Here is a 13456-nt window from a genome sequence, read left to right as displayed (position 1 = left end):
TCTTCCTGAGCATCCTTTAGGTTTTCTTTAGCAAGGGCTAAAGAGTGTCGGAGGGTGCTTTGTAGGTTGCTTACAAAGTCTAGAATGTTAGTTCCTGGAGAAGGCGTAAACCCCTCCCATTGCTGCTTCACCAACTGCAATGGCCCCTTAACCTCGCGGCCATACACAAGTTCAAATGGTGAAAACCCTAAACTGGGATGTGGTACAGTCCTGTAGGCAAAAAGCAACTGCTGCAACACTAGGTCCCAATCATTGGAGTGTTCATTTACGAATTTACGTATCATGGCCCCCAAAGTTCCATTAAACCTCTCCACCAGGCCATTGGTTTCATGGTGGTAAGGGGTGGCAACCAAGTGATTCACCCCATGAGCTTCCCACAGGTTTTTCATGGTCCCTGCCAGGAAATTAGTTCCCGAATCGGTAAGGATGTCGGAGGGCCAACCTACCCTGGCAAAAATGTCTGCTAATGCCTGGCACACACTTTTAGCCCTGGTGTTGCTTAAGGGTACTGCTTCCGGCCATCGGGTAGCAAAATCCATGAAAGTCAGTATGTACTGCTTTCCTCTGGGGGTCTTCTTTGGGAAAGGACCCAGAATATCTACAGCTACTCGCTGAAATGGGACTTCAATTATGGGTAGTGGCTGGAGAGGGGCTTTAACCTGGTCTTGGGGCTTTCCCACTCGTTGGCACACCTCACAAGACCGGACATAATTAGCAACGTCCTTGCCCATTCCCTCACTGTGGAAGGACTTCCCCAACCGGTCTTTGGTTCTGTTCACCCCAGAATGGCCACTGGGATGATCATGGGCTAAGCTCAAGAGCTTTACCCGATACTTAGTGGGAACTACCAACTGTCTTTGAGGATGCCAGTCTTCCTGGTGCCCACCAGAAAGAGTCTCCTTGTATAAAAGTCCTTGTTCTACAACAAACCGGGATCGGTTAGAAGAGCTGAGAGGCGGTGGGGTGCTCCGTGCCGCCGCCCAAGCTTTCTGAAGGCTGTCATCTGCTTCCTGCTCGGCCTGGAACTGTTCCCTTGATGCTGGAGACATCATTTCCTCCTTGGACTGTGGACTTGGGCTTGGTCCCTCTGGAAGCGATGCAGGTGCTGGGGCTGTTTCCATTGACTGTGAACCGCTGTCCACTGGTGCACTATGTGGTATTTCAGGCTCTGGCTGAGCCTCTTGGGTAGGGTTATCTGCTGCTTCTGCCAGTTCAGGCTCGTTGGTGCCCTCTGGCATTGGAGTGGTAGACGGGTTTGCAAGCGCTGGACTCAGTGCTGGCAATGGTTCTGTTGCTGGTCGCATTGCCAGTTCCGGTTCTGGGACTGGCTTTGGCTGGGTCTCTGGGATTGGATCCACTACGTCTGTTGCAGTCGTTGGCAGGGGATCCGGTTCCACCACCTTTGTTTGGGTCTCTGGTAACACAGACGGGGCCCTGGTGGACGGCTCAGGAACAGGGATGGGGGTGAAAGCTTGCTTAGTCTGGCTGCGGGTGACTATTCCCACCCTCTTGGCTAGCTTCACATGGTTGGCCAAGTCTTCCCCCAGCAGCATGGGGATGGGATAATTGTCATAGACTGCAAAAGTCCACATTCCTGACCAGCCCTTGTACTGGACAGGCAACTTGGCTGTAGGCAAGGTTACAGACTGTGACATGAAGGGTTGAAGTGTCACTGGAACCTCCGGGTTAATGAGTTTGGGGTCCACTAGGGATTGGTGGATAGTTGACACTTGTGCCCCAGTGTCCCTCCAAGCGATAACCTTCTTTCCGCCCACTCTCAAGGTTTCCCTTCACTCCGAGGGTATGAGAGAGGCATCTGGGTCTGGGGATCTTTGGTGTGATTGGGGTGTAATGAACTGTAATCGGTTGGGGTTCTTGGGGCAGTGGGCCTTTATATGTCCCAGTTCATTACATTTAAAACATCGCCCTGCTAAGGTATCACCGGGGCCACGATGGTTGGTGGAGACTGGTGTGGTGGGGTGAGAAGGCGTCTGGGGTTTCCCTTGGGATGTGGGTGGGGCCTTGGGTTGTCCCCGGTGGTAAGGTTTGGTTTCGGGTTGCCCCTTCTGATATTCGCTCCAACTGCTACTAGTTTTTTTCTTTTCTGCCACCTCCACCCATTTGGCTCCAATCTCCCCAGCCTCGGTTACAGTTTTGGGCTTCCCATCTAGGATGTACCTTTCTATTTCCTCAGGAACACCCTCTAAAAACTGCTCCATTTGCATTAGGAAGGGCAACTCTTCCGTAGACTTAACATTTGCTCCTGATATCCAGGCATCCCAATTTTTCCCAAAGTGGTAGGCATGTCGGGTAAATGACACATCAGGTTTCCACCTTAGGGCTCTGAACCACAGACGGGCATGCTCAGGTGTTAGCCCCATTCTGATTCTGGCCTTGTTTTTAAAAAGTTCATAACTGTTCATGTGTTTCTTAGGCATTTCAGCTGCCACCTCTGCTAAGGGTCCACTGAGCTGCGGCCTCAGCTCTACCATGTACTGGTCTGTAGTGATGCTGTATCCAAGGCAGGCCCTTTCAAAATTTTCTAAGAAGGCCTCAGTATCATCGCCTGCCTTGTAGGTGGGGAATTTTCTGGGATGGAAAGGGGTACCTGGAGAGGGGTTGTTAGGATTGGCTGTTGTATCCGGCCTAGCCCTTGCTACTTCCAGCTCATGCTTCCTCTCTTTTTCTCTCTCCTCCATCTCTTTTTCTTTCAGCTCCATAGCTCTCTTGTGGGCCTGCTCTTTGGCTTTCTCTTCTCTTTCTCTCTGCTCCATAGCTCTCTCATCAGCTTCTTTCTCGAGTTTTTTTAATTGAAGCAGTCTCTGATGTTTTCTTTCATTTTCTTCTACTTCTAGTGTGGCCAGTTCTAGTTTGTTAGCTATGTCACTGGTACTCATTTTCCTGTTTTCTTGTGCTGGGCCACACCCCTCTGCAGTTGACTGAAACTGGGATGCACTCAACTCAGGCTGCTGCTGAGGTAACAGAGACTTTCTAACTAGCTATCCCCGAGTAGAAAACAAAAAAAACAATTCAGCTTGTAAATTCCTTTTACCAGCTGTTTGCTCATTGATTGAACCCTTCTCTTTAACAAAGACCCTTGTTAAAAAAAACTTAACACCTCTGCCTTCAGGCAAGGAGAGATAAGATATGCATCTACCTTCAGCTCTGCTTTCCAAGCAGCTAGAAAGGAGAAAAAAAAATCTTACTGGCTTTTGGTTTAAAATGATCCCACCGCTCTGCCACCATGTCAAGGCTGCTTCCCCACTCTGAACTTTAGGGTACAAATGTGGGGGCCTGCATGAAAACTTCTAAGCTTAACTACCAGCTTAGCTCTGGTCCGCTGCCACCATTCCCAAAGCTAATTCCCTTCCCTGGGAAGCCTTGAGAAACTCTTCACCAATTCCCTGGTGAATACAGATCCAAACCCCTTGGATCTTAAAACAAGGAGAAATTAACCATCCCCCTCCTTTCTCCCACCAACTCCTGGTGGATCAAGATCCAAACCCCTTGGATCTTAAAACAAGGAGAAATTAACCATCCCCCTCCTTCCTCCCACCAACTCCTGGTGGCTCAAGATCCAACTCCCTTGGATCTAAAAAACAAGGAAAAATCAATCAGGTTCTTAAAAAGAAGGCTTTTAATTAAAGAAAAAGGTAAAAATCATCTCTGTAAAATCAGGATGGAAAATAACTTTACAGGGTAATCAAACTTAAAGAGCTCAGAGGACCCTCCCCTAGCCTTAGGTTCAAAGTACAGCAAACAGAGATAAACACTCTAGTAAAAGGTACATTTACAAGTTGAGAAAACAAAGATAACACGCCTTGCCTGGTTGTTTACTTACAAGTTTGAAATATGAAAGACTTGTTCAGCAAGATTTGGAGAACCTGAATTGATGTCTGGTCCCTCTCAGTCCCAAGAGCGAACGAACTCCCAAACAAAGAGCACAAACAAAAGCCTCCCCCCCCCCCCCGCCAAGATTTGAAAGTATCTTGTCCCCTTATTGTCCTTTGCGTCAGGTGTCAGCCAGGTTACCTGAGCTTCTTAACCCTTTACAGGTAAAAGGATTTTGGAGTCTCTGGCCAGGAGGGATTTTATAATACTGTACACAGGAGAGCTGTTACCCTTCCCTTTATAGTTATGACAGTATTGAATATCACTGAGGCTGGGAAGGCATTGCAGTGGGATCTAGCATGTTCAGAAATTCAGGATTTCCTGAATGACCAGCTAATGGCCATTCGGAATGATCTAGAGCATCAGGCTTGGCCCACTGCCCTTACAGACACATCAGGAGTACCATCTGATCTGTGGCCATGGAGACCTACTTGGAGACTTTCTGGGTGGAAGTGCAGACGTTCTCAGTGCTCCTTCCAAGCATATGGACCGGTTCGGGGGGTGTGGGCTCCCACATACCGAATCCTGCCGGGTCCATGGGGAGGATGCATGTGGGATTGGGTAATTCACCGAGACATCTGGGAAATTAGACCTCCTGGTATGCCCAATCGATTTTTAGTCAGTGCTCCTGGGATTACATCTGACATTTGGATGGGGTTAGGGAGTCAATGGACATTTTGGCTGTTAGAACCACCACAGCTTCAGTGTATCCGTAAACTGAAGCCAGGAGCAGTTGTTACTCTTCATGACTACGTTTGCTGGGAGGGTAGGGTACAAGGAACTACCCTGACAGGACACTTACTTTTTCAAGCTAATGATAGCTGTGTGTATGTTAATGCCACCACATCACAAGACATACATTTTAATCTCACTACCACTGCAGGCAATCATATTATCTACTGGCCTGCAGATAGAATTTTGCAAGTAGTCCTTAGGTTCCAGATACCCTTTAATTGGACTAGTTTAGTACCTGATCGATTTCAAAATTTGCTTTCACTGTTACCAGAGGTTCAGAAAATCTCTGAAGTACAAGGGCAAATTCACATGCTTCAAAATATATATCAAGTTGAAAAGTATGCCTTTCAGACAGCTTATAGAGTATCCACCTTATGTACTAAGTATGATGTATTGTGTTATATGACTAAGATTGTACAACAACCCCATCATATTATCACTATGGGAATGTTATTGCTTGTGTTGTTGTTAGCTAGTGTAGGAGTATGTTATTGTTGTTGTAAAGGACGTAATAATAGTAATACCTTTCATGTCCATGCTCATCATGCATTGTCATTACATCCAATCAAAACCCCTAAGGTTGAAGCATCTGATGTAGAATCTGAATTCCGAGATTTAATGCAAATAGAGATTTGAAAATGTTTGTTGTACTAGTAGTACAAAAGGGGAGGTTGTGGAAGCAGAGAAAGAACTGACAGGAAAGGGAGGCAATGCATGACAGTTCGTTAGCAAGAGTCAGGCTAACTGTAACCCTAATAACGCGAGATTTGTAGAAGCGAGGATTGTGTGAGGCGAGTGGGAAAGAACTGTGTGAGAAGTTGTTGTGACCTTGTGTAGATAATGTGTAGAAAATATTGTATGAAGACTAGAGTCAAAACAAGTGAGAAAGATAAGATATCAAGATGGCCTATGTATAAACAAAATGCAGCTGTTGCTTATTATTGTCTGTAATGAAAGGTATAAAGGTTTGCTGTAATTGTTACCTGTAAAGAGACCTGTTTAGCTCTCTCCCTCTATGCAATTGATAGAGAGAAAATAAAGTATCTGACTTGCTGTACCCAAACAAAAAGTGAGAACTCTGTTATTCTCCGACATAACATATACGCCCCTGTTGCTATTGTTGGCTAACCATAGCAACACCTGCCTGTCACTCAGGCCCATAACATGGGCGTCATCTTTGGCTCAGACCTCTCTCTAGGTGCTCTCATCCAGGCTATGGCTAAGTCGTGCAGATTCTTTTTGCACAGCGTCTCCAAGATACGGCCTTTGCTGGCCATCCACACAGCTAAAGCTCTCATCCAGGCAACACCCTTTTCTCTGGCCTTGACAAATGCAGTCTTGCCCTCTTCGTATCCACTCAGAATGCTGCTGCCAAGGTCATTTTCCTAGCCCATTGCTTCGACCACATCACCCCTTTTTTTGCATCACTCCAATGGCTCCCCCTTCTCTATGGCATCAGATAGAAGCTACTTGTCTTCACTTTCAAGGCTCTTCACAGCCAAGCCCTACTGTCATGGCTTTCAGAGTGCAATCCAGACCAGGGAGGGGTTGTGTCACCACTTGCCATGCAACCCTGGCTGCCTTACAATGCTTTGCTGCTGTAGCTCCCAGCCTGGGACGCTTACAACCAGCTACCTGTATACAGGTCACACCCTGAGTGTCCATGTGCTAGACAGCCCTGGATCAGCCACCTGTGTACAGCCCCGCTCTGGCTTCTACCAGCCTTGGTAACAACCAGCGTGGTGACCTCAACACACTCGCAATCCTGAATATCCCCAAAACTGAGCACCCTGAAGTGCCCAGCCCTCCCCTGGGCTCAGAGAAATAATAAGGTCCGTTGCTCCTTTAAAGAGACAAAAAGCACAGCTTATTAACTGGGATAAATACACCCTTCCCGGGAAACTCAGCGCTGAGTTGGTTGGTAGTAAAAATAAAACAAATGTATTAACGATATGACATAGGTTAAGTGATGCCAGGAAAAAGAATAAAGTTAGAAATGGTTACTAGCAAACAAAAGTGTAAACATGCAGCTAAACGTCTAATACTTAATCTAGCAAGATACAGGCTTTGTTCCAGATAGTTTGTCTCACCAATTTTCCTTCTTCCCAGCCATGGCTGAGTTTCCCTCAGTCACAACCTTCCCTAGCAGTACGAGGTGCAGACTGCCTGTGTCTTCCTGGCTGAAAGAGCTGTGTCTAAGCAGATTTCTCACCTATATTCAGGTTCCAGAGACTTCAGCCTCCCCCGTTGGATGAAGGACCCAGCTTTCTCAGTGTGCAAGAGCTTGTGTCTGGCTAGCGATGGATACCAAAGGTGGCTTCTGGCTTTGCTTTTATCTTCCAAAGTTTAATGACTTTGTTTCAAGAGGCAGGATGCTGTCATGCTGTTATTTTCCCCTTTCTGTGGGCTTCCCGCTCACCTTTATGTAAATGGAGCTTCCGTTGTTTCTGGTCACACCTTGCTTAATTTCATAGGAGACAGGTAGATGGCTGCCTTCCCTCCTAGCTGAAGGAGACCTGTTTCTCCCTTTGGTTGACACAGACTTGGTAAAGTCTAATATCACTGGGTATCCATAATTCCTTATACAGTGTTAATATGGAGATTTTACCATGATATTAATCCCCACTGTGTCATAGACTTTCATAAAAGACCTCACTCAGTGCATCTTTATAATAAAGCAATAATGCATACAGTTGATTTGGTTGCTTATCACTTGAGGTGCAGCCCCACTGTCTCCTCCTGACTCCAGCAGGAGCTCTGGTACTTCTGGACCTTAATGGGCAGCAGCGCCTGCAGCAGGTTATGCAGGGTGCGCACCATTGACAGGAGGGAGGGAAAAGGCAGCTTGCCTGGGGCTCCCTGTTTGAGAGGGCCCCCCAAATTAAGCAGTGTTCCAACCCCACGCACCAGTAGGCAGCACTGCTTACTGAAATTTGGCCCAGTGGCCCCTCCATCACGATGCTGGAGGGACAGCCGGGCCAAACCTGAGTGACGCCACGCTAAGCTGAAGTGAGAGCGGTTCAGCTGTGCACACCCTGTGGAAAATTTCTGGCGGTAGCCCTGTTGCCGTGGGGCTAGCCAGACCCTGGTGTGATGGTTTCGGTCACAGAGAGCCCCTTGGGACTGTCACCTGATGTGCTGGAATTACCTCTGAGCCCGTTTTCCACTGCCAGCTTGGGACTCCAGAACCCTGCCTTGTTGAGCCAGACATGCTAGCCTGCTGCAAAACAGACCTAGGTCTGGTCCACGCCCCCAAAGCTGTAGACTTTAACCAAAAACTGCTTAGCAAGTCACCTATCTCCAGCACCCAGACACCCAGTTCCCAATGGGATCCAAACCCCAAATAAATCCGTTTTACTCTGTATAAAGCTTATATAGGGTAAACTCATAAATTGTCCGCCCTCTATAACACCGATAGAGTGATATGCACAGCTGTTTGCTCCCCCAGGTATTAATCATTTACTCTAGATTAATTAATAAACAAAAGTGATTTTATTACGTATAAAAAGTAGGATTTAAGTGGTTTCAAGTAATAACAGACAGAACAAAGTAAGTTACCAAGCAAAATAAAACAAAACACGCAAGTCTAAGCCTAATACATTTTAAAAAGTGAATACAGGTAAATCTCACCCTCAGAGATGTTCCAATAAGTTTCTTTCACAGACTAGAATCCTTCTTAGTCTGGGCCCAATCTTTTCCCCTCGTACAGTCCTTGTTAGTTCCAGCAGGCATCTTAGGTGAAAAGCAGGGGATTTTTTATGACTGGGACCACCCTTTGTTCTGTTCCACCCCCTTTTATATCTTTGGCATAAGGCAGGCATCCTTTGTCTCTCTCTGGGTTTTCACCCTTCCTTCTAAATGGAAAAGCATCAGGTTTAAGATGGATTCCAGTATCATGTGACATGTTTATCCTGTGAGACTTCATTACTCACTGGCTGGCACAGTATACAGGAAGGCTTACAAGTAAACAGAGCCATTTACAATCAATTGACCTAGTTAATGGGAGCCATCAAGATTCTAAGCCACCCTTAATGGCCCACACTTTGCATAATTACAATAGAACCTCAGAGTAATACTTCATATTTCTAGATATAGATACAAGAATGATACATTCATACAAATAGGATGAACACACTCAGTAGATTTTAAGCTTTGTAATGATACCTTACAAGAGCATACCTTAAATCAGGCCTGCACAACACACGGCCCGTGGGCCCACTGTGCGGCCCACGGGCAAGCGGCGAGGAGGGGGCTTCTGGGTTCACCCCCTGCCCGGGGGGGGCCCAACCTCACAGCTCCACGTGCCGTGCTCCGACCACCCTGATGGTCAGAAGCGTGGCTGCTGGGTTCGCCCCCTGCCAGGGCGGGGGGCAGGGCCGACCTCACAGCCCCACGCTTCTGACCATCTGGGCGGTTGGAGCGGAGTGCACGTGTGCGAGGGGCTGTGAGGTCGGCCCCCCCACCCAGGCAGGGGGCGAACCTGGTAGCCGCGCTTCTGACCGGGTTCGGCCCCTGTGGGGTGGGGTGGGGGGCGACCTCACAGCCCTGCACACGCGCGCACTCTGCTCCAACCACCCGAACGGTCAGAAGAGCGGCACACGCATCTCCGTCTCCCGCTTCTCCTGCCTAGCGTACAGAGTCACTTCCGGGGCTGCTGAGGCGGGAAGCGCTGGGCACGAGGCAGAGCTGGTAAGTGCGAGCGAGGGGAGAGGCACCTGGCCTGGGCTCGAGCCACAGCTCGTGGGGGCTGGGGTCAGGGGGGTGCTCAGCTCAGAGGAGCTAGGGGTCAGGGCTGGGGGAGGTGGGGTTAGGGGGGTGTCCGGCTCAGAGGGGCTGGGCTCGGAGCTGGGGGTCAGGGCTGGCGGGGGGATGGGGTCAGGGGGGTGTCCGGCTCAGAGGGGCTGGGCTCGGAGCTGAGGGTCAGGGCTGGGGGGGCTGAGGTCAGGGGGGTGTCCGGCTCAGAGGGGCTGGGCTCAGAGCTGGGGGTCAGGGCTGCAGGGGGCTGGGGTCAGGGGTTGTCTGGCTCAGAGGGGCTGGGCTCAGAGCTGGGGCTCAGGGCTGTGCGGGGGATGGGGTCAGGGGTTGTATGGCTCAGGGGGGCTGGGCTCAGAGCTGGGGGGGTGAGGTCAGGGGGGTGTCCGGCTTAGAAGGGCTGGGCTCAGAGCTAGGGGTCAGGGCTGGGGGGGGATGCCCAGCTCAGAGAGGCTTACCATGCTGCTTACCCCCGCCTCCCTCCTCTCCCAGAGCCCCAGCGCGCCGCATCCAAGAGCAGCCCTGTACAGCGCTGCAGCAGCCTGGCGCCAGTGGGGCGTGAGCGCCCACCGCTCAGCTGCAGCTCGCAGCCCCACCTCCTTACCACACGGCTCTGAGCAGGAGAAGCTCAGGCCTCGCTGGAGTGACGCTGCTGCAGCGCTGTCCAGGGCTGCTCCTGGACATGGCCGCTGAGGTGCCACGGGATGTGGGAAGGCGAAGGCAGAGGCGGGGGGGAGCCTCCTACATTCTCGTGGGGGCCCCTGTGTGGCCTGGGGCAAATTGCCCCACTTGCCCCCCCTCTGGGCAGCCCTGCATGTTTGTGTTGCACCTGCCCTGCCCCGACTGCTGCCCCCTTCCCTGGTCCAGGGACCTTACCCCTCCCTGGCCCCTATCACACTGCTCCCCACTCCCCCGGGCTCCCTGTGGCCCCTGTGTTTGTGTGTTGGAAAGTCACATTCAATCCCTTCACACTGCCCCCCTTTCCTCTCCCTGGCTTAGTTCATAGCCCCGGAAAATCCCTTCAAACTGTCCCCCTTTTCCCCTCCCCTTATTTCATAGGGGGACGATGAACTGAGAGGGTGGGTGGGCAAGTAGTGGCGGTGAGGCTTTATACTTGGTGGGGGGGTGAGGAGGTGAGCGGTGAGTTGGTGGCTAGAGGGAGGCATCCATTTTCAGTATTTTAATTTTTGGTACTGCTGTGTGCATATGTTTGGAAGGAGCATTGAGAACGTTCGCACTTCCACCCAGAAAGTTTCCAAGTATGTCTCTATGGCCACAGATCAGATAGTACTCCTGATGTGTCTGTAAGGGCAGTGGGCCAAGCCTGAACATGCTAGTTCCCACTGCAATCCCTTCCCAGCCTTTGTGATATTCAATACCATTTCTGTCAGCAACTTCTGGGTCATAGAACTAAGGGTGGAGATAACATGTAACTCACCAATTCCAGCCCGTACCTGGGTTAGCTGTGCCCCAGAAATAAGGCTAGTGGCCTTTTCTAATTGCCCCAATTTTTCATCATGTTCTTGGTTCTTAAAAATATTCCAAACTGCTGCTGCACTATTGGCCCCATCCTATAGGGATCCGGTCAAGTCACTTTTCTTTCTAGAGGAAATAACCCAAGCCCTCTGTTGTGCTAATCTAATGGCAGCCCCCTGTGAGCAATTTGGGTATGTAAAGGTGATCTGGAAACTGGATAAGGATAATGAAAATTTAACAGTCCCTAGTGTAGTGTTAATCACAGTCCACTGATATCCTAATACATTTCTCTTTGGTGTAGTACTATACCACATTCCCAAGCATGGGTCCCACAAGTTTCTTCCTGCCAGTGTATAATTCTTTGTTTCTTCTTAATGTCTCTTGTAGGCAGGAATCCCTGGACTTTGGTGGTTTCAATGGCGCAAGTGCTCCTTCTTCTCTTTTCCTGAAACAGTCATGGTTCAGCATCATACAGGGGAGAGGTTACTAGCACTTCAGCCTGTCTTTTTTCCTTTTTCCTGCTGTCCAGAAGGCACAGCAGAGCTAGAAGGAGAAATAAGCTTGTCAGTCAGAGAGTCCTCCCGAGGTGGAGGGGTCTTTTTACAATGAGAAGCATGGGTCCAGGTAGGCAGTCCTTGGCACTTCACAGCGGTGTTGGTGGTTAACAGGACTTGGAAAGGGCCTTTCCAGCATGGAGCCAAAGCAGTCTTTCGTTGGTGGATCTTTACATAGACTCAGTCTCCTTGTTTCAATGAATGGCAGGGCTGCTAGAGTCTTTGGGTAGCACTTCTTTTATCTGTGAGAAAAGAAACCTAACACATTTCATTAATGCCTGGCAGTGTTTTGCAGATCTCATAGTTGCTTGGGCACATTCAGGCCCCCCTTTTCTTGGCTGTCAGCCAAGTCTTAGCTGTGGGCAGTGTCCTTGGATGGGGCCAGCAACTTATCTTTGGACTGAGCTTGCTAGCTATTTTTCTCCAGTTAACTCATTCTGTTCTTTTTCCTTCTCCCCTTCTTGGGTTCTTTTAACCTACAAAGGAAACTTCCACTCTTCACTCATACACCTTTTCCCAACAATGAACACAAACACATTGCCATTATACAGTACATTAGTCTTATTATTCAATGAATGCCATATACACCCTTCCAGTAAAATAACTTTATTACAGAGCTTTGGAGCAACAAACCAGGACAAGCACACCCACTTTTGAGGAGTCCACTCGGTACAACCTCTGGTGTCCAATAGCTTTCCTCCCTCCCCAGCCCTCTGGCTAGAAATCTGAGGTAGCCAGAAGGATCCCATGGGCAATATGGGGAGTGGGTTAACCTTCCATGTCCTTGCTTCCAAAGAATGTTGGGTATGCAAATTTTAACAACAATTTTGGCCATAAAACACAAAAATAATTCCTATTGTGCCAGTAAATGCATGGTACGTTGAATGCTATTCAGCTGGCATCCGTTTTCTCTGATGATCTGAAAGACAAAAGAACAGAGGTCTACCCCTTCTGGCAGTCAGTCATTGCTTAAAATATTTCCTTTATATACACATACTCTTGTTGATTTTAGGCAAAACAGAGGAATTACCCCATATTTCCTTGTATTTGTTTCATAGGCAGCCCAGGTTTCAGTGGCTTCTACCTTATTAGTTAGAAAATTGCATTAATTCAGATGCTTTCTGGCTTGCTTCCAGATCCAAAGCTATCCACAGCTTAAAGATTCTTACTTAAAAAGGGACACAATTAACTTTCCCAGACTTTTGATTGCCTTTTACTTCTAACTTCTGCTTTCAAACACACAGTGATCTGAAAAAGACAACACAACCTATATTGGCAGGTTTGCATTTCTTTTACCTCTACTACAATATACACTGCACATGTTCTGGGGAAAATGCACTCCACAATTCAATTTCCACAACACTAGCCACATCAATTTCTACACAAGGTGTAACTATTTCTTTTTTGAACACAGGTAAAGGCCATTTACTTAACATATAATCTAAAGGGCTATCCTTAGAGGGTTTTACCAGAGACCCACCCATCTGCCTGCTGACACTCTAACAGAGAATTACACAGAGAACAGAGGGAATTATGGCCTAATAGATCCTATTACAGGAATTTCTACTAATACTGACCGCTACAGGGGATGGGACAGAAGGATCCCAATTCGACCTCAGAGTTTCATCGCACGCGATGGCTTCCACTCTGAGAAATTATGAATGAGAGGCTCAGTTCCGTCCACACACCTAACGCCCAAATGTATATGACAGAAATTCATATTTAACCAGAACAGAACCAGACTAGAACCAGAACCAGATAGTGTCTCCTTATCCTTTTAGGACTCACCTTATTGGAACACGAACCCCAGGGGCCGTGGTGAAGCAGAGAAAAGGGGCGAAACACCCTGTTGGCGCCGTTCCCAGTTCGCCGCAGCCATCCGGAGTCCAATGTCCGAGCTAGGAGAGTCCCATCTGGGTCGCCAGAAACTGTCACCGAAATATCGGGTCTGCCTAGTTGAGAGCCAATAACAGCCAGACAGGGATAAGGAAAAGGTTGCTTTATTCTGCAGAAGAAAGGAGAGCTTTGCACCTTAGTACAAAAACTCT

General features: G+C 48.7%; 1 long non-coding RNA gene across 1 annotated transcript; it reads right to left on the bottom strand.

Annotated features, from left to right (window-relative positions):
• Positions 1–11998: 11998 nt before the first annotated feature.
• Positions 11999–13456, bottom strand: LOC135973346 (uncharacterized). The gene is made up of 3 exons (XR_010590155.1): positions 13197–13456; positions 12439–12656; positions 11999–12327 (listed from the first exon to the last, which is right to left on the bottom strand). It is a non-coding gene; the product is annotated as an uncharacterized LOC135973346 (long non-coding RNA).

The sequence above is a fragment of the Chrysemys picta genome, chromosome 9, assembly GCF_011386835.1.
Source record: "Chrysemys picta bellii isolate R12L10 chromosome 9, ASM1138683v2, whole genome shotgun sequence".
Classification (NCBI taxonomy): Eukaryota; Metazoa; Chordata; order Testudines; family Emydidae; genus Chrysemys; species Chrysemys picta.
The sequence above is the reverse complement of the archived record's forward strand: the minus strand, read 5'-3'. Positions and strand labels throughout refer to the sequence as shown.